This window comes from Myotis nattereri (genome assembly GCF_964212035.1).
Source record: "Myotis nattereri genome assembly, chromosome: Y".
Lineage (NCBI taxonomy): Eukaryota > Metazoa > Chordata > Mammalia > Chiroptera > Vespertilionidae > Myotis > Myotis nattereri.
In genome coordinates this window covers 30,089,864-30,112,210 of record NC_138094.1, presented here as the reverse complement: position 1 = coordinate 30,112,210, position 22,347 = coordinate 30,089,864, and the positions used below count along the sequence as shown (strand labels likewise).

At 41.4% G+C, this 22,347-nt stretch overlaps 1 pseudogene across 1 annotated transcript in view; it reads left to right on the top strand.

The window, feature by feature from the left end:
* Nucleotides 1-22,347, top strand: part of LOC308512410 (centriole and centriolar satellite protein OFD1-like) — a 160,431-nt pseudogene that overhangs the window by 105,382 nt on the left and 32,702 nt on the right. Inside the window, exons 2-5 of the transcript in view lie at nt 2,234-2,341; nt 3,582-3,718; nt 4,344-4,506; nt 19,184-19,282. The product of the transcript in view is annotated as a centriole and centriolar satellite protein OFD1-like (transcript). The remainder of the gene's footprint in view (nt 1-2,233; nt 2,342-3,581; nt 3,719-4,343; nt 4,507-19,183; nt 19,283-22,347) is intronic.

Sequence of the window (22,347 nt, the reverse complement as noted above, 5' to 3'; positions counted from 1 at the left end):
AGAAATCTTGAACAGTGTTAGTATTTGAAAAACTTGAAACTTAAATATGCTGTATTTAAGTTTGCCTGAGCATTAGTCAATTACATAGTTACTAGAGGCCGGATGCACAAAAATTTGTGCACTGGCGGGGGTGGGGGGTGTCCCTCAGCCCCACTTGTGTCCTCTCACAGTCTGGGACCCCTCGGGAGATTACGACCTGCTGGCTTAGGCCCACTCCCGGGTGGCAGAGGGCAGGCCCAATCCCTAGATGCCTGCACCGCAGCTCCTGGTCGGGCTCAGAGCAGGGCAGACAGGGGAGTTGGGGTGCCGCCCCCTGTCATGCACAGAGCAGGGCAGATCAGAAGGTTGCAATGCCACCTCCAGTCACGCTCAGGGTAGGGCCGATTGGGGGGTTGGGGCACTGCCCCCTGTCACGCTCAGAGCAGGGCCCATCAGGGGGGTTGGGGCTCCATACCCTGTCACACACAGAGCAGGGCCCATCAGGGGGTTAGGTAGCTCCCCCCTGTCATGCACAGAGCAGGGCCGATTGGGGGGTTGGGGAGCTCCCCCCATCATACACAGAGCAGGGCCGATCAGGGGGTTGTGATGCCACCCTCAGTAACGCTCAGGGTAGGGCCGATTGGGGGGTTGGGGTGCTGCCCCCTGTCACACTCAGGGCAGGGCTGATGGGGAGGTTGCGGCTCCACCCCATCACACACAGAGCAGGGCCCATGTGGGGGTTGGGGCGCCACACCCTGTCACACACAGTGCAGGGCCCATCAGGGGGTTGGGGCGCTGCCACTGTCACACTCAGGGCAGGGCCAATGGGGAGGTTATGGCTCTACCCTGTCACACACAGATTAGGGCCCTGCTCTGTGCGTGACAGGGGGCAGCGCCCAAACCCCCTGATTGTCCCGGCTCTGTGCGTGACGGGGTGGCGCCGCAACTTCCCCATCAGACCTGCCTTGAGTGTGACGTGGGGTGGTGCCCCAACCCCCCAATCGGCCCTGCTCTGAGCCGGACCAGGGACTGCACCTAGGGATTGGGCCTGCCCTCTGCCACCCGGGAGCAGGCCTAAGCCAGCAGGTTGTTATTTCCCGAGGGGTCCCAGACTGCGAGGGGGCACAGGCCGGGCTGAGGCATCCCCTCTTCCCCCCCACCCCCCCCGAGTGCACAAATTTTTGTGCACCGGGCCTCTACTACTAATATAAGGGTAATACGCTAATCAGACTGGATGTCTTCCAGACATCCTTCTGGACAAAGCCATGTTGGTGAGGGCTGAGGCAGAGGCAATTAGGGGCAATCAGGCCAGCAGGGGAGAGCAGTTGGGGCAATCAGGCAGGCAGGTGAGCGGATAGGAGCCAGCGGTTCCAGATTGGGAGATGGATATTGGACTGCCGGTTTAGACCCATTCCTGGCAGTTGGACATTCCCCGAGGGGTCCTGATTTGGAGAGGGTGCAGGCCAGGCTGAGGGATCCTCCCTCACCACTCCCTTACCCCACTCTTTCCCCCTACCCCGTGCATGAATTTTGTGCACCGGGCCTCTAGTATTATATATTTAAATGAATTAATCATGAAGAGCATAGTTAATTAAGCACCTGTTGATTGAGATTTTGTTGTTTTATTGTTTGGGTTTTGCCATTAGAAGCGGTGTGCAGTGTACACTCTTTGTTTCCCTGTGGAAGTGTAGCTGTGTGAATTCCTAGAGGTGAAAAGACTAGGTTAAAGAACACATGTCTTTTTGAATACACAAACACTAACAAATTTTCCTCCTGAGTGATTGAACCTGCCGACTTCCCCGCTTTCTTGCCAGCACTTCACGTATGATCAGAGTTTTAATCTTAGCAGTCTTATTGGGAAAATAGGACCCCTTTGTTTTAGTATTAACTTGCATTTTCTTAGGATTTTGTTTATCGACATTAAATTGTCTTACTGATTTATTAGATCTCTTTAATATTATGAAAGTTAGTGTGCTTTCTCCTCATTATAGCAAATATTTTCTTCCAGTGTGTCATTTGTCTTTTGACTTTATTTCATGCCATATATAAGTTCTTAATTTTTATGTTATTAAATATTTCTCTTTATCACTTCTAGATTTTTGTATCATGCTTGGGAAGGACTTCCTTCAGAAATTATTCTTAAGAGATATATAACGTACAACAGGATAATGTTATAAGTCCAAAATTTATAAAGTGACTGAGTAATGGTTGAATGAAAGTTGTGAGACAAAACTATGTACATTGTGTTTTTTAGGTTTTCTCGTGGAGTTTTTAAAAGAAATGGCAGAATATCATCAGGCTAAAGAGACTTGTGACATGGACCCTCAGACAAGTGCAATTTTGCCTAGCAAAGACTCTCTTGGTAATTTCAGGCTTTTTTCCTGATTCCAGGTTTCTATTTTCTTTTTGAATGAAGAAAAAGATCTGCTTTCCTATGTTGTGTGTGTTCCTAACCTGTGTGCAGGTGGAGTGCTCATTTCCCATTGTGTCAGCACAGTCCTACCTTCAGTGCTGCCCCTCCCTCTGTGATCACCAGGTGGATGCAAAGGCCCATGTTCTTGTTTGTTGGGTCAACCCCTCAACTGGGAGGCTCTTCCCTGTGACTCATCTAACTTTATCGTATAGCCATTAACGTGAGAAGATCCTAGACTATTTGCATTGCGGAAAACTAGAGAAGTCAGTGGCCCGTCACTTCATGTTATAGTTGAGGAAACCAAGGTCACCAGATGAAGGAAAAGTGATACTGGAGTCCAAGTTTTCTGGTCCATGATCCAGATCCTTTTCCATGGGACAGCCTTTCTACATACAGTACCATCCTGCCTTTAGGTGTATGCTCAGAAGGGAAACAGGTGGCTAAAATGCTGTGATTAATCCTGGCTCCTCCTTACTCATTAAAAGCAATAACTTGTTAGACAATAAATTCAAATATCTTAATCTGATTCTGCCAGTCTTTTTTTCCTGTGCATACTTTTTAGTGGGCACTGGTGTTTACATGATTGAGATTGCACTCTCGTGTGGGTTTTGCACTCTGTTAATGTTTGATTCTAATCCACATTTGGTTTGAGGGCTTCGGGTCTGCTGCAGAGAGCACTGGAATGAGAGAAATAGCAGACCTGGCTTTTGTCCCAGTTATGCCGTTGTGTAGTTGCTAAGCCCTCTGGGAGTCACCTACACTGTGTGGGCACCTGTGTCCTCTGTAAAATGGAAGACTTAAAACTAAGAATCTCTGATTCATTTTAAGATCAGTGTTTTGAACATGTGACTCAGCTTTCACCAAAGACCATAAAAGAACTCTTTGGCACTTGGAGACTGGAAAAAGATGCCATTGTTTTCTGACCTACCTTTTGCTTTCTTTTCCCCTGACTTTTATGATGGAAATTTTCCAGCATTCAAAAAAGTTGAAAGTTTTACAGTTCACCAGTAAGTTTGTATTATGTTTGCTTGATCACTTTCTGTTCATCCAGTAATCTATCTCAATTTTTTGAATTGTTTCAGAGTAAATTGCAGATGCCCCCTGTCCGTATCCCTGTACTCTTTGCTTTTGAACAGACTTCTTGCTCACCTACCCTGAGTCCTCTGCCCTGTTTGTGTTTTTTTAATAGCTGAGAAGCTTCAACATATTGATGATCAGTTTTCAGGTGCTTACCCTCAGCATCCAACATTAGGAACTTTAGAAATAAAGTTAAATGAATATAAGAGAGAACTAGAACAGCAGCTTCAGGCAGAAATGCATGAAAGGGTAAGTTTATCTTGTTGCTGTTAACAAAAGTGATATTTTTGCTTATCTTTTCATTCTTAATCTTAGGTATATAGGAAAATATCTAGAATCTTTAATAAACTAGAGGCCCAGTGCATGTGTAGGTTCCCTAGTAGCTACCTGCTGGTGGGGCCTCCCTTTCCCTGGCCACCTGCTGCCAGGTGGGGCTGGTCTCAGGGGACGGGCTGCAGGTGGTTGGCCAGCCCCGCCCCTGCTTGAACTCCCGGTGAAGGGGACAATTTGAATATATGGCTTTTATTATATAGTTAATATGATATGTACTCTTGTGCATGTTATTATTTTTCTTTCCACTTGCTGTTGTTTCTTTTTGCCTTTTGAATGAGTTTTACAGGAACAGTTAATGAGACCAAAGATGAATTAAACTATAAATATAGGGTGTCCCAAAAATATATAAACACACCTTGAATAATTATAAAGGCAGTGTATATTAAACAACATTTTCACAATTGAGCTATCGGCTGTTAGAGTGTGTATACATTTTGGGGGGGATACCCTGTATAATTAATGAATATTGAACTTAAACATGGAGAATTTGTTACTAATTGTTTAGTATTATTATTTACAATGATTTGTAGTTAATTTGCAGTTGAAGCATTTTAAAAATACTGAAGTAGTACAAATTAAAATGGAAGAGAAAGGAAAGTCTGAGGAGTTAGTGGTTTGGGAATGATGTTGGAGAGCTTGTCAAGCAAGATCGGAAGCCTTCTTGGGAAAAGATGTTCCTTGAGAGAATTCAAAAGCACCAGAAGGCAATATTTTAAAATCATTTACTGGATGGCTCCTTCCTGCAGCTGCTTGTAGATTTGCTAAAAGTCCAGGGGTGAGATGAGACATTTGCTGGAACACTTGAGGACCTAGAGCAGTGATGGTGAATGTTTTGAGCTTGGCGTGTCAAAAATTTTGAAAAACCCTAACTTAACTCTGGTGCCATGTCACATATAGAAATATTCATATATTTTTTTGATATTTGCAACCATAATAAAAAAAGATTTATATTTTTGATATTTATTTTATATATTTAAATGCCATTTAACAAAGAAAAATCAACCAAAAATATGTATAAAATGAACAAAAACAGAAAAACAATGTACATTTAAGAAAAAATAATAATAAAAACAATGATAATCATTACCATTTGCAACGTCATGGATGGAACTGGAGAGCATTATGCTAAGTGAAATAAGCCAGTCAATGAAGGAAAAATACCACATGATCTCACTCATTCATGGATAATAGAGACCATTATAAACTTTTGAACAATAATAGATACAGAGGCAGGCCTGCCTCAAACAGATTGTCAAACTGCAGCGGGAAGGCCGGGGAGGGTTGGGGGGCAGGAGGTAGGGGGGTAAGAGATCAACTAAAGGACTTGTATGCATGCATATAAGCATAACCAGTGGACATAAGACATTGGGGGATAGGGGAGGCTAGGGGACTGTCTAGGGCGGGGGAATAAAATGGAGACATATGTAATACCCTTTGGAATACTTTAAGCAATAAATTAAAATAAATAAATAAATAAATAAATAAATAAAAAATAAAAAATTAAAAAACAAACAATGATAATCAAATGGTACGAAAACTAGAAATTAGTGACTTTTTTGGTGCTGAAGTTTGTCTGCTAATTCTTCGATTGCAGGTTCATACTTGGTGCACTTCAAAGCCAAGCAAGCGCCACTAACATCATGTTAGCCGGTTCCTTTTGTTCATTTTAATATTATTTAATGCTGAGAACAAAGTCTCACAAAAATATGTTGATGAAAAAATTGTTAGCAAAGCCATCGCTAGATTTTTTATATTGCTAAAAGTGTCAGGAACTCTGTTCCAAGCACTCAAAATTTCTTCTTCATAGTTGCACTCTTCATGTTTCAAACGATTTCGTTCCAGATTTTCAAGTTTCGACCTTAAGTCGACAAACACGAGTCCAAATGCTACCTTGAAAATCTGCAAGTTGCATCTCTAAATCATCAATTTGCATCCATTGGAAATTATTCAATTCCAAAGTACTGTAAACTACATCCAGATACTTAATTATTTTAATGGTCTGTTCTAGGCTTCTAAATTGGTTGAATCTTTCGCTGAACTGTTCAAAGAACGTGTTTACTATATTCTGGTACATAAGTATAGACTCCATTACACTTGTAGTAGCCTTCTCGAAATACTTTTTCATCTGAGGAAAATACGAGTTTTAGTTTCAATATCTCGCTTGAAAATTTTAAGTTTACTTTCAAAAGATTTGATGTATCCAAACATAACGTCAATATTTTTGCCAAAACCTTGTAATTTTAAGTTCAGTTCATTCATATGAACAGAGAGATCTGTAAAAAACATCAAATTGCTGACCCACTTATGATCATTGATCTGAGGAAAGTTTGCCAGATCCTTATTCTCAATAAATACCATAATTTCTTGAAAGCACTCCACAAATCGCTCAAGTAGTTTTCCTCGACTTAGCCATCTCACACGATTGAACATCAGTAGTCCACTGTAGGTTGAATCAACTTCCTGTAAAAGTACAGAAAATTCTCGCTTGTGAAGGGGTCGAGAAGCTATAAAATTCACAATTTTTGTTACAGCTGACATTAAATCATTCAATTCAGAGAATCCCGATTTGGCACACAACACCTCCTGATGGATAATGCAATGAAAAGGTGCAAGTGGATGTCTAATAGCTTCCATAAACAATTTCAGGAATCCCACTTTTTTCCCACCATCTTTGGTGCCCCGTCTGTCGTGACTGACACAATTTTAGAGATATCAATGTTTAGGACACTGAATGTTTTTATAACAACTTTACATATTTGGTTTCCTGATGTACTCATTGGCACTTATTCTAACTTCATCAACTCTTCTCTCATAGTGAGACCATCAGAATATCTAGCAATAATGGCCAACCGAGCATATGATGTGACATCAGTAGTTTCATCAAGAGAAATCAAAAAATATTTACATCTATTTAAGTCTTTTTTTTATTGACTTTGTACGTTTTTGTCAAGATTTGTTATTCTACCTTTTTTTTAAATTAAATCTTTATTGTTCAGATTATTACAGTTGTTCCTCTATTTTCCCCCCATAGCTCCCTGCCACCCAGTTCCCACCCCACCCTCTGCCCTTACCCCCACCCCCTACTGTCCTCACCCATAGGTGTATGATTTTTTTTTCTATGTCCCTGATTCTATTATGATCACCAGATTATTTATTCACTTGATTCTTAGATTCACTTGTTGATAGATGCATGTTTGTTGTTCATAATTTGTATCTTTACCTTTTTCTTCTTCTTCCTCTTCTTAAAGGATACCTTTCAGCATTTCATATAATCCTGGTTTGGTGGTGATGAACTCCTTTAGCTTTTCCTTATCTGTGAAGCTCTTTATCTGACCTTCAGTTCTGAATGATAGCTTTGCTGGATAAAGTAATCTTGGTTGTAGGTTCTTGGTATTCATCACTTTGAGTATTTCTTGCCACTCCCTTCTGGCCTGCAAAGTTTCTGTTGAGAAATGAGCTGACAGTCGTATGGGTATTCCCTTGTAGGTAACTGAGTTTCTTTCTCTTGCTGCTTTTAAGATTCTCTCTTTGTCTTTTGCTCTTGGCATTTTAATTATGATGTGTCTTGGTGTGGTCCCCTTTGGATTCCTTTTGTTTGGGGTTCTCTGCGCTTCCTGGACCTGTAAGTCTATTTCTTTCACCAGGTGGGGGAAGTTTTCTGTCATTATTTCTTCAAATAGGTTTTCAATATCTTGGTCTCTCTCATCTTCTGGCACCCCTATAATTCTGATGTTGGTACGCTTGAAGCTGTCCCAGAGGCTCCTTACACTATCTTCGTATTTTCGGATTCTTTTTTCTTTTTGCTTTTCCAGTTGGGTGTTCTTTGCTTCTTCGCATTTCGAATCTTTGACTTGATTCTTGCGCTCCTCTGGTCTGCTGTTGGGTGTCTGTATAGTATTCTTTATTTCAGTCAGTGTATGCTTAATTTCTAGTTGGTTCTTTATCACAACATCGAGGGTCTCATTAGATTTCTTGAGGATCTCACTACATTTATCGGCGGTCTCACCAGTCTTTTCGAGGGCCTTACTAAGTTTATCAGCAGCTTCTAGACAGTTCTTGAGAGACCTTAAAAGTGTGGTTTTGAGCTCTATATCTTCCATTTCTGACATTTGCGTCCTATTTCTTTGTCTCCGCATTTTTTTATCTTTTCTTGGTGCACCCCCTAGTGGTCTTTGTGCGCAGTCTTGTTGTAGTTAAGCCTTGATTGTTGTCGGCAATACCGGGGGTGATTTGGCCTCCAGGCTAACTGGCTATGAGAGCTATTCTGCCTTTGATAGTATTTCTACTGAGTGGTAACTTAGAAATTCTTTTAATAACATCATCTTTTTTTTTTTCATATCGTGAAATAGAGCTGGTGCACCTCTTAGAAATGTTTCCTTACTAAATTCTCTGTCACTGAGGGTTTTTTCCATGCTGAGCTATGGAGAGAGCAATATAGTAACTTGCTGATATTAAATTTGTAGAGCATCTTACAAATTTAATGATGGAATTTGATTGACTTTTATAGAGGTGTAGCTGCCTAGAAATGCATTCCTTCCTCTCATCAATACTTTTTTTCAAGAACTGACAATGATTAGTTTCAAAATGTCTCTTTACATTCCACGTTCTGCTTACTACTGTTTCATTAAACACTATGCACAATGAATTGTTGTTTCTGTTGACAATCCCGTACATCCCGGTGCATATGTCTTTTTAAGGGTCGGCTACTGCTACTTCCACTTCCCTTATCATTCAATCTTGCTTTTTTATTTTTTTGATTCTCCATCACAAGGCTGCAAAAATAAACATAAATGACGGCATTTTTTATAAAAGGTTGATAGTTTTCTTACCTATTAACTTTTTGCAGTGTTGTTGCACTGACTCCTGTTGCAAAACAATTCAAAAACAGTACGTATAACCAACAAATATATGGTGCTGTAATCAATTATCTGACACGCAGAATGTCTCGTTGAGCACTGTTGCACTGTATATCTTTTTGTTTTTTTTTTATTAGGTAAGGTATTACAAATGTGTCCTCTTCCCCCCCATTATCCCCAGCCTCCCCAACCTCCCCGCACACTCATGCTCCCATCCCCCTGTTGTCCATGTCCATTGGTTTGGCTTATATACATGTATACAAGTCCTTCGGTTGATCTCTTCACCTTACCCCCGCCCTCCCCTACTTTCCTTCTGGGGATTGATAGCCTGATTGCTGTTTCTCAGTCTTTGGATCTGTCCCTTTTCATCAGTCTATGTTGTTCTCTATAATCCACAAATGAGTGAGATCATGTGGTATTTATCTTTCTCTGACTGACTTATTTCACTTAGCATAATGCTCTCCAGTTCCACCCATGCTGTTGCAAAAGGCAAGAGTTCCTTCTTTTTTACCGCAGCATAGTATTCCATTGTGTATATGTACCACAGTTTTCTAATCCACTCATCTGCTGATGGGCTCTTAGGCTGTTTCCAAATCTTAGCTATGGTGAATTGTGCTGCTATGAACATAGGGGTGCATATATCCTTTCTGATTGGTGTTTCTGGTTTCTTGGGATATATTCCTACTAGTGGGATCACTGGGTCAAATGGGAGTTCCATTTTTAGTTTTTTGAGGTGGCTACATACTGTTCTCCACAGTGGCTGCACCAGTCTGTATTCCCACCAGCAGTGCAGAAGGGTTCCTTTTTCTCCACATCCTCTCCAACACTTGTTGTTTGTTGATTTTTTGATGATAGCCATTCTGACAGTTGTGAGATGATAACGCGTTGTCGTTTTGATTTGTATCTCTCCTATAATTAGTGACTTTGAGCATGTTTTCATATGTCTTTCGGCCTTCTGTATGTCCTCTTTCGAAAAGTGTTTATCTAGGTCCGTTGCCCATTTTTTTATTGGATTGTTTATCTTCCTTTTGTTAAGTTACATGAGACCCCTGTAAATGTTGGAAATTAAACCCCTGTCGGTGGTATCATTGGCAAATATGTTCTCCCATACAGTGGGTCTTCTTGTTGTTTTGTTGATGGTTTCCGTTGGTGTGCAAAAGCTTTTTATTTTGATGTAGTCCAATTTGTTTATTTCCTCTTTAGTCTCCATTGCCCTTGGAGCATTATCAGAGAGGAAATTCCTTGGGCATATGTTTGCAATTTCGCTGCCTGTGGATTCCTCTAGTATTTTTATGGTTTCCCATCTTACATTGAAGTTTTTATCCATTTTGAGTTTAATTATGTGTATGGTGTGAGTTGGTGGTCTAGTTTCATCTTTTTGCATGTATCTGTCTAATTTTCCCAACAGCATTTATTGAAGAGACTGTCTTGACTCCATTGTATGCTCTTGCCTCCTTTGTCGAATATTAATTGGGCATAGTGGTTTGTGTCGATTTCTGGGGTCTCTATACTATTCCATTGACCTATATGTCTGTTCTTGTGCCAGTACCAAGCTGTTTTAAGAACAGTGGCTTTGTAATACAGTTTGATATCTGGTATTGAGATCCCACCTACTTTGTTCTTCTTTATTGGGATTGCTGCAGCTATTCGGGATCTTTTTTTTATTCCAGATGAATTTTTGGAACGTTCGTTCTAGATTTGTGAAATATGCCATTGGTAATTTAATGGGGATTGCATTGAATCTATAGATTCCTTTGGGTAGTATGGACATTTTGATGATGTTGATTCTACCAATCCATGAACACGGTGTGTTCTTCCATCTGTTTCTGTCTTCCTCTACCTCTGTTTTCAGTGTCCTGTAGTTTTTTGCATATAAGTCTTTTACCTCCTTAGTTAAGTTTATTCCTAGGTATTTTAATTTTTTTGGTTCAATGGTAAATGGGATTGCTTTTGTAGTTTCACTCTCGGTAAGTTCACTTTTGGTGTAAAGAAATGCCATGGATTTCTTAGCATTAATTTTGTATCCTGCTACATTGCTGAATTCATTTATTAAGTCTAATAATTTTTTGATGGAGTCTTTTGGGTTCTGTATGTACAGTATCATGTCATCTGCAAATAAGGACAGTTTTACTTCTTTTTTTCCAATCTGGATGCCTCTTATTTCTTCTTGTCTGATCGCAATGGCTAGTACTTCCAGTACTGTATTGAACTGGAGTGGTGAGAGGGGGCATCCCTGTCTTGTTCCTGATTTTAAGGGGAATGATTTTAGTTTTTGCCCATTGATTATGATGTTGGCTATTGGTTTGTCATATATGGCTTTTATTATGTTGAGGTATGATCCCTCAATTCCTATCTTGCTGAGAGTTTTTATCAAGAAAGAGTGTTGGATTTAGTCAAATGCTTTTTCCGCATCAATTGATATGATTATACGGTTTTTTTCTTTCAATTTGTTTACGTGATGTATCACATTTATTGATTTGCGGATATTGTACCATCCTTTCATCCCTGGGATAAATCCTACTTAGTCATGGTGTATGATCTTTTTGATGTACTGCTGGATCCGACTTGCTAGGATTTTGTTGAGGATCTATGTTCTTGAGGGATATTGGCCTATAATTCTCTTTCATTGTGTTGTCTTTATCTGGTTTTGGTGTTAGGGTGATGCTGGCTTCATAGAATGAGCTGGGAAGTGTTCCTTCCTCTTGGATCTTTTGACATAGTCTGAGGAGGATAGGTTTAGTTCTTCCTTCAATGTTTGGTAAAACTCCCCTGTGAAGCCGTCTGGCCCCGGGCTTTTGTTTGCTGGAAGCTTTTTGATTCCTGCTTCGATTTCCTCCATAGTTATTGGCCCATTGAAATTTTTAGATTCTTCCTGATTAAGTTTTGGAATGTTGTATGTTTCTAGGAATATGTCCATTTCCTCCAGGTTGTCTAGTGTGTTGGAGTAGAGTTCATAGTATTTTCTAACAATCCTTTGTATTTCTATGGGGTCTGTTGTTATTTCTCCTATTTCATTCCTGATTTTGTTTACTTGGGTCCTCTCTCTTTGTTTCTTGGTGAGCCTGGCTAGAGGTGTATCAATCTTGTTTATCCTTTCAAAGAACCAGATCTTGTTTTTGTTGATCTTTTGTATTGTTTTTTTTGGTCTCTGTGTTGTTTATCTCCGCTCTGATCTTTGTTATTTCCTTCCTTCTGCTTAGAGTGGGCTTTTTTTGTTGCTCTCTTTCTAACTCTTTGCGTTGTAGAGTTAGGTCATTTATTCTCATTGTTTCTTGTTTCTTGCAGTAGGCTTGTAGAGCTGTGAACTTCCCTATCAAGAGTTCTTTCACTGTGTCCCATAGGTTTTGGATTGTTGTGTTTTCATTTTTGTTTGTTGCCATGATGTTTTTTATTTCTTCTTTGATCTCTCTGGTAACCCAGTCGTTGCTTAATAGCATGCTATTTAGTCTCCATGTGTTTGATTTTCTTGGATTGTTTTTGTTGTAGTTGATTTCCAGTTTTATGCGTTTGTGGTCTGAGAAGATGCTGGATATGATTTCAATTTTCTTGAATTTGAAGAGACTTTATCTGTGACCCAGTACATGCTCTATCTTTGAAGATGACAAATGTGCAGTTGAGGAGAATGTATAGTCTGTGGCTTTGGGGTGAAATGTTCTGAAGATGTCAATTAATTCCATCTGATCTAGTGAGTCATTTAGGATTGATGTTTCTTTGCTGAGTTTTTGTTTAGAGGATTTGTCCAATGGTGATAATGGGGTGTTAAGGTCCCCTACTATGATTGTATTGCTGTCAATCTCTCCCTTGATCTCCTCCAGAAGTTTTCTTACATATTTGGGTGTTCCTATATTGGGTGCATATATATTTACCAGAGTTATTTCTTCTTGTTGGACTCCTCCGTTTAGTATTATGAAGTGGCCTTCTTTATCTCTTTTTATGTCCTTCACTTTGAGATCTAATTTGTTAGATATAAGTATTGCTACCCCGGTTTTTTTTTCACTTCCATTGGCCTAAAAAACCTTTTTCCATTACTTCACCATCAGTCTGTGTGCGTCTTTTTTTCTGAGTTGGGTTTCCTGTAGACAGCGGATATATGGGTCATGTTTTCTTATCCACTCATTTACCCTATGCGTTTTTACTGGGGCATTTAATCCATTTACATTTAAAGTTATTATTGATAGAAACTTGTTAGTCACCATTTTTGATCTTTACCGTTGCGTTCCTTCTTTGTTTCCTATTTTTTCTTTTTACAGCAGACCCTTTAGCATTTCTTGCATTGCTGGTTCGGTTGTAATAAACTCCCGTAGACCGTTTTTGTCTGTGAAGCTCCTGATTTGACCCTCAATTTTGATTGATAGCCTCGCTGGGTACAGTATTCTTGGATTCAGACCCTTCCTTTGCGTGACTTTGTATATTTCATTCCATTCCTTTCTTGCCTGATGTGTTTCTGTTGAGAAATCGGTCTCTAGTCTGATGGAGGATCCTTTGTAGGTAACTTTCTGTCTCTCTCTGGCTGCTTTTAATATTCTTGCTTTGTCGTTGGTGTTTGCCAATTTAATTATTATGTGCCTTGGTGTCGGTCTTTTTGGGTTCATTATGTTTGGGACTCTGTGAGCTTCTTGGATTTGTGTGAGTTTTTTCTTCCCTATCTCAGGGAAATTTTCCGTTATTATTTTTTCAAACAGGTTTTCTATTCCTTGCTCAGTTTCCTCTCCTTCTGGGACCCCTGTTATTTGGATGTTGTTTCGTTTAGTGTTGTCCCAGAGTTCTCTTAGGCTGTCCTCATGCTTTTTAATTTTTTTTTCTAGAAGCTGCTCTGTTTGGGTATTTTTTCCTACCTTGTCTTCTAGCTCGCTTATGTGGTCCTCTGCTTCTCCTAGTCTACTGTTGATCCTTTCTATTGAGTTCTTTATAGCAGTGATGTCATTTTTCATTTCTTCTTGGTTTTTCTTCATTTCCTCTTGGTTCCTACACATATTGTTGAATTTGTCTTCCATTCTTTTCATCCACCTTATGGCCATTTCTCTGATTTCTTTCTTTGACAGGGTGCTTGCCTCCATTGCCCCCATTTCGTTTACTTCCTTTTCTGATGATGCCTGTTTTTCTTTCATATGTGGGTTGGTTCTTTTTTCACCATGATCTCTCTTCTCCAGGTGTTTGGTTATGTAGTTCTCTTTCTGATGCGTTGATTTAAAGGCACAAAAATACAACACAACAAGGCACAACATACAAGGCACCGAAAACAAATGTATTTACGATATTAATAACCCCAAATAAAGGTGACCACTGAGCGAAGAGAATTAGGGGATAAAGAAGAAAAAAGAGAAAAAGATTAAAGAGAAAAATTAAAAAACAAAAAGGAATGCCAAAATGAGATTGGGAAAAGGGAGAGAAGAAAGAAGAAAAAAAAAAGTGAGAGAATGAATTAGAGGTGGGGAAGAGGCTATTTGGGGAGAAAACTCTAATAGAACCACAAATAATCCCAATGAATTCCAGTAGCAGATCCCTGGAGATTAATGCAAACTACAATCAACCACTAATATCAGGCGAGGCAAGGGAAAACAGAAGCACAAAAATAACCAGAGAAAGAAAAAGCAAAACAGGAAAATAAAAATGAAAAACAAAACAATCTCCCAAACAAGCATAAAAAAAAAATATACTCAAAATCAAGCAAACACTAGCAAAACGACAGACAGAGAAAAAAAATTGGGTAGTGAAGAACGAGAAGAGAGAGGTGTGTATGGATTTAGAGCAAGGGATTGGAAATTAGGTATATAAGTAGGGTGAAATTTAGACAGTGGGTAAAAAGAATGAATAGGGAAAATCTAAAGCAGGAATAGGGTAAGAGAAACAGGACAACAGAAGGGGAAAAGTGAGGAAGAGTTATGGCTTAAGGGTAAAGGTGAGATAGAGAGAACTGATGTTAAAGGAACGATGAAAATAGAGTGTAGAACACTAATTCCAAAATAAAATAACGAAAAAAAAAATAAAATGACACTTGAAAAAGTGGTAAAATGATAGCAATAATACTGGCTAAAAAAATGTAGTAATTACAAAGGTAAAATCAGGTGATGAAAAAAAATAATAATAGGTTCTTTATGAAATGGTGAAAAAAGAATTAAAAAGAAAAAAAGATAAAAATGTGCAGTAGTGAAGGTGCTTCAGATCTTCTACTCTTCTTTTTGGCACGCCTTAGTCCTGCCAGGCATTTAGGAGATTGTTGAATTTCCCTGCGATACACTGTCCCTCCGTGCTGTAAACCACAGTCCTGATTTTAAGGCAGGTTGTATTTGTTTACCAGACTGCCTTTATTTGCATTTACAGAAGAGACAGTTCGTGGCTCTGCCTCTGGGTGGCAGTGTGTCTGGATTGACCTCCGAGGCTATAAGTCCTCTCTATCCAGTAGTTAGGGTTTATTTTCTCTATGTTACTTGAAACTGGTTTGGGAAAGTCCACTGCCCAGAGCTGGTTCTTTAATCATTACTCCCCGCTCTGTTTCCCAGGCTCCCCAAAAAGATCTTTCCCCTACAGGCTATGTGAATGACCCCACCTGGGGAATCCCATTCACTGGGTTTAATAATCAAACACACGGATCTAAGGGGAACTGTAACAACAAGAGCCTGAGAAGTTGTGCGAATTTGCAAGCCTCCACCTTCCAGGTCTGCGCACAGTCTCCACGCACCCACTCGCCCCTGGCACCAAGCACCCGGCAGACTGGCAGAATCCGAGGCTGCTTTTTTGCATCCAGTCCAGCTATGTGCTTATTTTTATCGTTCCCTTCTGCCAGCAGCCCTGTGGGGCCCCTTCCCCACTTGAGGGTCACGCTGGTCCCAAGGGCCACGGACTCTGTGGGGCGCAGATTTCACCCCGCGCGGTTCTCTCTCCAACCTGAATTGCAAACCGCACCTTTAGGGGAAGTCTAACCTTTCTGTGAGAAGAAGCAGTGCTCGTCTGAGTTCACGCAGTCACGCTGCTTGAGATCCCTTGTTTCCAGGTTAGTAGCTGATCTCTGGTTGTCTGTAACAGCCACTCAAGATGGCACAGTCTCCGCTGCTGAGCCGGCACACAGGGAGACGTTTCAGCCGCAGTCTCCAACCGTCCTTTTTTTTCTGGGAGTTCTCTGTCTTTCCCAGCTGCAGACTGTCTCTCAGCTGAATATCCTCTGCCTATTCGGGCTGTATGTTACCCGTTTCAGCTGCTCACCCTTATCTGCTCCAGGACAAGGCACAGGACACGTCCGTTTATACCTCCGCCATTTTTCTCCCCTTATATCTTTTTCTTCTAACCTTCCCACTCCTGTCTCCTAATGAACATGGCGATCAAGTGCGTCCGTTTGCCGAATGCACCCGAACGCACAGGAAGCTTACCCGAGGCACATGTTGACAATAATGAGGCCGTTTCCAGAATTGGGCATTTTGTCACTCGAGTAAAAATAAAGTGTCTTGAGTAAAGATTAATCTCTTTATAGTGCAATTCTTAACCTTTTCATATTAATGCCAATATTGGAACAGTGTATCTTGGATGTTTTCACAATGTATCTTTGCTACGCAACACTGATGTACATGCTTACATCTGGTTTTAGAATTGTGTAATTGATCATGAGTAACATGAGTAATAATATTACTCGAGTGATGCCCAGCTCTGGCCATTGCGAGAGACAAATATATGAATACGCAATTTTTTGTCTCTTTCGATGCGTGTCACCCAAAATGGTACGCGTGTCATAGGTTCGCCATCACTGGCCTAGAGGACTAGTAGGGACTGCGGTCAAGAATACACCTGGAAGAATCAGCTTTGAAAAGGATACTAAGACTTCTTTTTTCGAGATTACTGGAAGGAAGAGTGGAAGTGAATGTCCGAGTCAGGGGCGTGAGACAACCTCACTAAAATTGCAGCAGATGTGAGAATTAAGTGATAAGGAGAGGACCAGAGGTATGGAATGGCCACTGGGTGGCGGGGGGTTGCAGAAGGAGCAGAGCAGCTCTCTGAAGCTGACAGGATTCTCGAGCTGTTTTGAGGGTACTGCTGAAGTGGGCAACCTGGAATTGAAGTAGACCAGACCAAGTGCATGTAGGTCAAGAATTTCAAACACTAACACGAACCAAGTTTATGTGGGCTGCAAAACAAAAGCTTCAATTTTCATAGAAAGGTTTATTTCGATAAAGACATGCTGGATACAAAGGGCTAAAATAAATGAGTAATCGTTAACAAAAAATAATAGAACGTTTTAATAAAAATTAGTATTTTGCATTGAACATTAACTTCCCAGACACTGAATAACTGGACAGATTAATAAGCACAATGCAAATAAACCTACTTTTCTCATTCTCCAAAAGCAAAGTATTTCCTGTTGCACATACCAAACAAGTCAGTACAAGACTAATGATGTGGTCATCGGGTGCTAAAATATTGTCTGCTAGTATTAATGGAGAGAAATGGCACGCCTGCGTGTAAGGCGCACAAGGGAAATGAATGCAACACAATTATAATCAGTCATTAGCAAATGTAGTTAGTAATTAATAATTATGTAAATCAGGTTATTGTAAAAATCAGGTTACGAAATTTTTATTAATACGCTACATACTGTTATATTCGCTGAGCCACAAACATATTCATTGTGGGCCATGTGCGGCCTGTGGGCCATGAGTTTGACATGCTTGTTGTAGGTGATTGTTCTGTTGCAGCTCTTGGGAGGATTTGGAAGGTCATTGAGGGCAGAAAAATGGTCGTAGTTGAGGAGTGTAGCTTTATAGAGCTGAATTTATTTCATTTGAGAAAGGCAGCCTGTTTAGTTGAAGACATTGGGGTTCAGCATGATGGTGAGCGGAACCAGAGCAGAGTGTGGATGACTAATAATCCAGGAGAGAAGGGAGAGCTACGTGGCAGTCTCAGACATCAAGGAGTAAGTCTGGGGATACAGACAGATGGAAGAATAAGGGTGGACCAACAGGACAGAGTTGCAGGTTGGGGTTCTAGGTGAAGTTGGAAACCAAATGCAATGTGCTTCCATCTGAGCAAAGGCAAAGGTCCCTGCAGTAGAAGGGTCTGGGGCTTATAAGTGTCATCCATGTGGCCATTTGATCTTGTCACCCAGAAAATGACTGGACAGGACATGAAGAGGTTGAGGAATGGTGGGGAGTGCATGCCAGCAAAAGAGATTGGATTGTTTCTTTTGGAAAAACAGTTCCTTTCCCAAGGGTTGTCAGACCTAACTAGGTTGGGGTCATGGTTTCCTCAGCCAGGACTACTGATACCAGGAGATGGTTGAAGTTAAAAGGCTTCCTTCCAGTGTCAACCTTTCTTGGAGCTTCTCAGTAAAACCCAGTTATTAATGGTGACCACACCCCCTCTCCAATTTTTTCTGGCATTTCTGGGAATTGGGTTAATTTTAGCTATAAAAATAAATGGAAGCACTGGTCTTTGAGATGATGGGTTGTGTTCAGACTAACACTTTGAACCTTAAAATGAGTGAGTGACTAGATCAGATCAACCAGTTGACAGCCTGTCTCCATTCAGTCAGATTCTCTGAAGGCACTGGAGAAGCTTGGCATCCTCATAAAAGGCACCATACTTTTACTCTGCCACCCAACTGTTCACCCCCTTCTCTCCCTGATAAAACTGTCCTGTCCTTCAAACTTTAGCTTCAATGATGCTTCCTGGTGACGCCTTCCCTGAATCCCATTGATAGACTCATTTAGGCGTCATTCCTGCCGTGGAGACTGGACTCTGGTTGTGAAATTATCACATTGTAGTATTATTTCTCTCTCCCTCAGTAAATTGTGAATTTTTTAAAAGATGGGGACTGTAGCTGTTCATCTTTTCATATCCAGCTCACTGTGCTTTTTGACATGATATTCAGTAAATCCTTGCTCAGTGAACACGCAAATGTAAGTGTGATCTATTTTTCACAGTTTCATTCCAGCTTGTTCATTCTGAGTCAGAACCGCCCATGAATTGAAACTTTCAGACGACTATTGAACCATGGGGATTCTACTTTGTTAAGTTCCCCCATTTTGTTTTTTGTTTTTTTTTTTCTGGAGAACTTACAAAAATGTTAAGGAAGTGTCAGGATATTCTGCACAAGGGATATTAGGGTAATATAGCGTAACAGTCATTGGGCTAGGGAAGCCATGGGCAAACTACGGCCCGCGGGCCGGATCCGGCCCGTTTGAAATGAATAAAACTAAAAGAAAAAAAGACCGTACCCTTTTATGTAATGATGTTTACTTTGAATTTATATTAGTTCACACACACACTCCATCCATGCTTTTGTTCCGGCCCTCCGGACCAGTTTAAGAACCCATTGTGGCCCTCGCGTCCAAAAGTTTGCCCACCCCTGGACTAGGAGGTAAATTCTTGTGTAACTAGAATAGGCAAAATGCATACCTTGAGATGGAATGTTTTAAAAGTGAAATTGTTCCTCTAATTGTCTGTACTTTGTTCTCTGGAATGTAGGAAGCAGTCCATTAGTTCAAATCAGTCTTATTTTCCTCAGCTTGCTTGCTACAATTAATGCTTTCCTCTACAGATGGAAACAAAAGAAAGTTATGCTCAAATACAGCTTCTACTGAAAGATATCGATTTCCTAAAAGGCAGAGAAGCAGAACTGAAGCAAAGAATTGAAGCTTTTGATTTGTAAGTAATGTTTTCATTTTGACTATTCAGAGTCTGTGAGTTTAAAACAAATACTACTAATTATTCTAATGCTAATTGCCAAGTAGAGTTCTTGGATGTAAAGGTGCATTCGGCTAGTTTTAAAAGGCATAAGTTGAGAGAAACAAAGACTAGGATTTTGCTTTTGAAATATTAGTTATTGGGATGAAAAGCAGTGAGACACCATCATCAGGCTACAGTAAAACCAGACCAGTACTTTGAAGAAGCTAACAACTGTTAACAAATTATGTTCAGTCACACACTTATGTTTAGTCATTGAGATCTAACGGTTCCATGTGCATGTAGTAACTCAATGCAGTGGCTCTGACTTGATTTGTACTGGGTGATGGATGTGTGTGTACTAAGTGCTCACCACTATTTCATTCTTCACATTGTACCTGCCATTAATGGCAAGCTCACCAGTCTAGTTTATGAAACAGGTTTCATTTCCATTAGGTTCTACTGTTAGTTGACTCTTACTTCCTTAGTGGATTTGCCCTGGTCTTCATTAATGTGGTTAGATCATTTATATAGGCTTTAATTCATTTTATTTTTCATCTCTGCTACATTACTCTGTTCTAAGCAGTACTGAAGTGGTAAATTGATCATGACAGAAAAGGAAAGTGACAAATAAGCCATCGATTTTCAACTGGTGTGCTGCAAGAATATATAAAACATGACATACCTGACTGTAGTCAAGGGCGTTAACCTCTTTTTCCTTAGATTTTCAAATAAAAAAAAAAGACAACAGTCAACACAAAATAGCGGTTCATTGTGAACGATTCAAAAATATACCTGTTGTGTTTTTTTTAAATGGGCAAATATATTTTTGGCATGCTGCAGAATTTTAGTAGTTTATGTGTGTCAGAGATAAATAAGGTTGAAAATCGCTGATATCTTACGTAATAAAAGCCTAATATGCAAATTATTCCCTCTACTGGAGTTCCACTGTGAGTTTGACCACTGGATCAGTCGATCAGTCACTATGACGTGCACTGACCACCAGGGGGCAGACGCTCGGACCAGTAGGTTAGCTTGCTGTGGGCACTGGTGGGCTGGACTGGAAAGTGAGATGTGAGGTGAGAGCTGTCAGGAAGTTCCTGGGGTTTGTCTTGAGCCCTGGGCAGAGGCAGGTGGGGGCGGGAGCCAGCAGGGACCGGGTGGCTGGGGAGGCTTCTATGCTGAGAGCCTGGACTATGCAGCCCTCCGCAGCCTGTGGCCTTCTCAGTGCTCAATTTATAATCTTCAGAGCTGCTTATATTTATTTAAGTTTCACTAACTACTCCAGGAGAGTGGGTAACACCATTATAGGGGGCAGGCCAGGCATAGCTGCCCAAAGCCAAGGTGCAGCCTCAGGCTCCTGGAACGCAGCTGAGAGGGGGGTGGGGCTGAGTCAAAGAAACTGAGTCCAAAACTTGAGGCGGAGGCAGCAAGAGGTGGAGGATGATAGCTGTGCAGGGGCCTAGAAAAGCTGTTGTGTGGGGACAGCCAAGGAACCCAGTGCCTCTCCCACGGGACAAGGTCTACATCCCTCCCTCCTCCTCCCGGTGACCTGTCACCCCAGCTCTTCTCCAAAGGTTGGACTTGGCCCACAGAGCTCTCCACCACTGCACACCCTGTACTGCCTTGTCTGCCCCACCCCACTCTGCACAGCCCGCTCCATTCCCACACAGCCTTTGGAGAGCTCTGCCCCCAGAGGAGAAAGTGGGAGGCTGCAGACAGGAGGTCACATGAGGAGGGGGCAGAGCAGGGCCCACCAAGTTAGATGGAGGGGAAGGAGGGAGAAACCCCACAGGACTGGGGGCAAAGACAGTCGGGGAAGGAGGGCCATGTGGAAGCTTTGCCCTTGGTTGAAGTAGAAATCCTGACCCCATTTTACAGACCGCAGCAGAGTGTGTGTGTGGGGAGGGTCAAAGCAAAAGAGGGCTTGAGGGGACTGGATGGAGAGCAGCAACGTTTGATTAATGGCCTACTTACTATTTTTATTGATTTCAGAGAGGAAGGCAGAGTGAGAGAGAGAGAGAGAGAAACATCAATGATGAGAGAGAATCCATCGCCTCCTGCATGTGCTCCATACTGGGGATTAAGCCCGCAATCCAGGAATGTGTCTTTGACCGGAATCAAACCTAGGACCCTTTAGTTCGCAGGCTGCGGCTGTACCTACTCTACCAAACCATCTGGGGCGACCCATGGCCTATTTAAAAACCACTGCAGTAGGCTGAGCAGGGGTCTTACCATGATGGTGTTACCTGATAATGAGGGTGTCTGTCTTTATGTTGGAGTAATTGGAACTGCAACGAAGTAAAGACACAGCAATGGAGCCTACAAAGGGTTTCCACGCACACAATGCAATTTACTTCATGTGGCAGCTGAATTTGGTGAGCAGAGCCTTAGAAGAACATGCGGTCTCCAAGACCAGGGGCAGGGGAAAGTTCATGCTGAACATTCTGTGCTGTGAGTTACAACCTATATATATAAAGGCATGATATGCTAAGTGTCTGACCGAGTGGTCAACTGACTGGTCGCTACGACTTGCACTGACCACCCGGGGGCAGATGTTCCAACCAGTAAGTTGCTTGCTGCTGGGGTGGGGCCCATCAGGACCAGGCAAGACAGGACCAGACTTGCCCTGGAGCCCTCCTGTGATCCCACCCCAGCCCCAATTGGGACTGGGTGAGAAGATCAGGACTGTGTGAGACCACCGTGATCAGCCAGGTGGAGGGACCCCTGCCATTCATGAATTTGTGCACCAGGCATCTAGTAAGCTAATAAGTATAGTTTACTGCTCCTTTGCTTTACATGTTAGTCAGCAGAGGGTGCTAACACATAGAGCTTTTATCCTTTGCTTGGAATGGTCAGCATTCCCTAGCACTTACCTGGCTCGATCCAAGGGAAGACCATTCCATTCTTCAGTATTTGGAAGTTCTGATTGACCTATCTATCTTTTTCTATTGTTCAGCACTCTTCAGTATTCAATCACTAGATTATTAAATATCAGAAACAAATCTTTTGTCTTTCATACCTATGGGCTGATCAGTT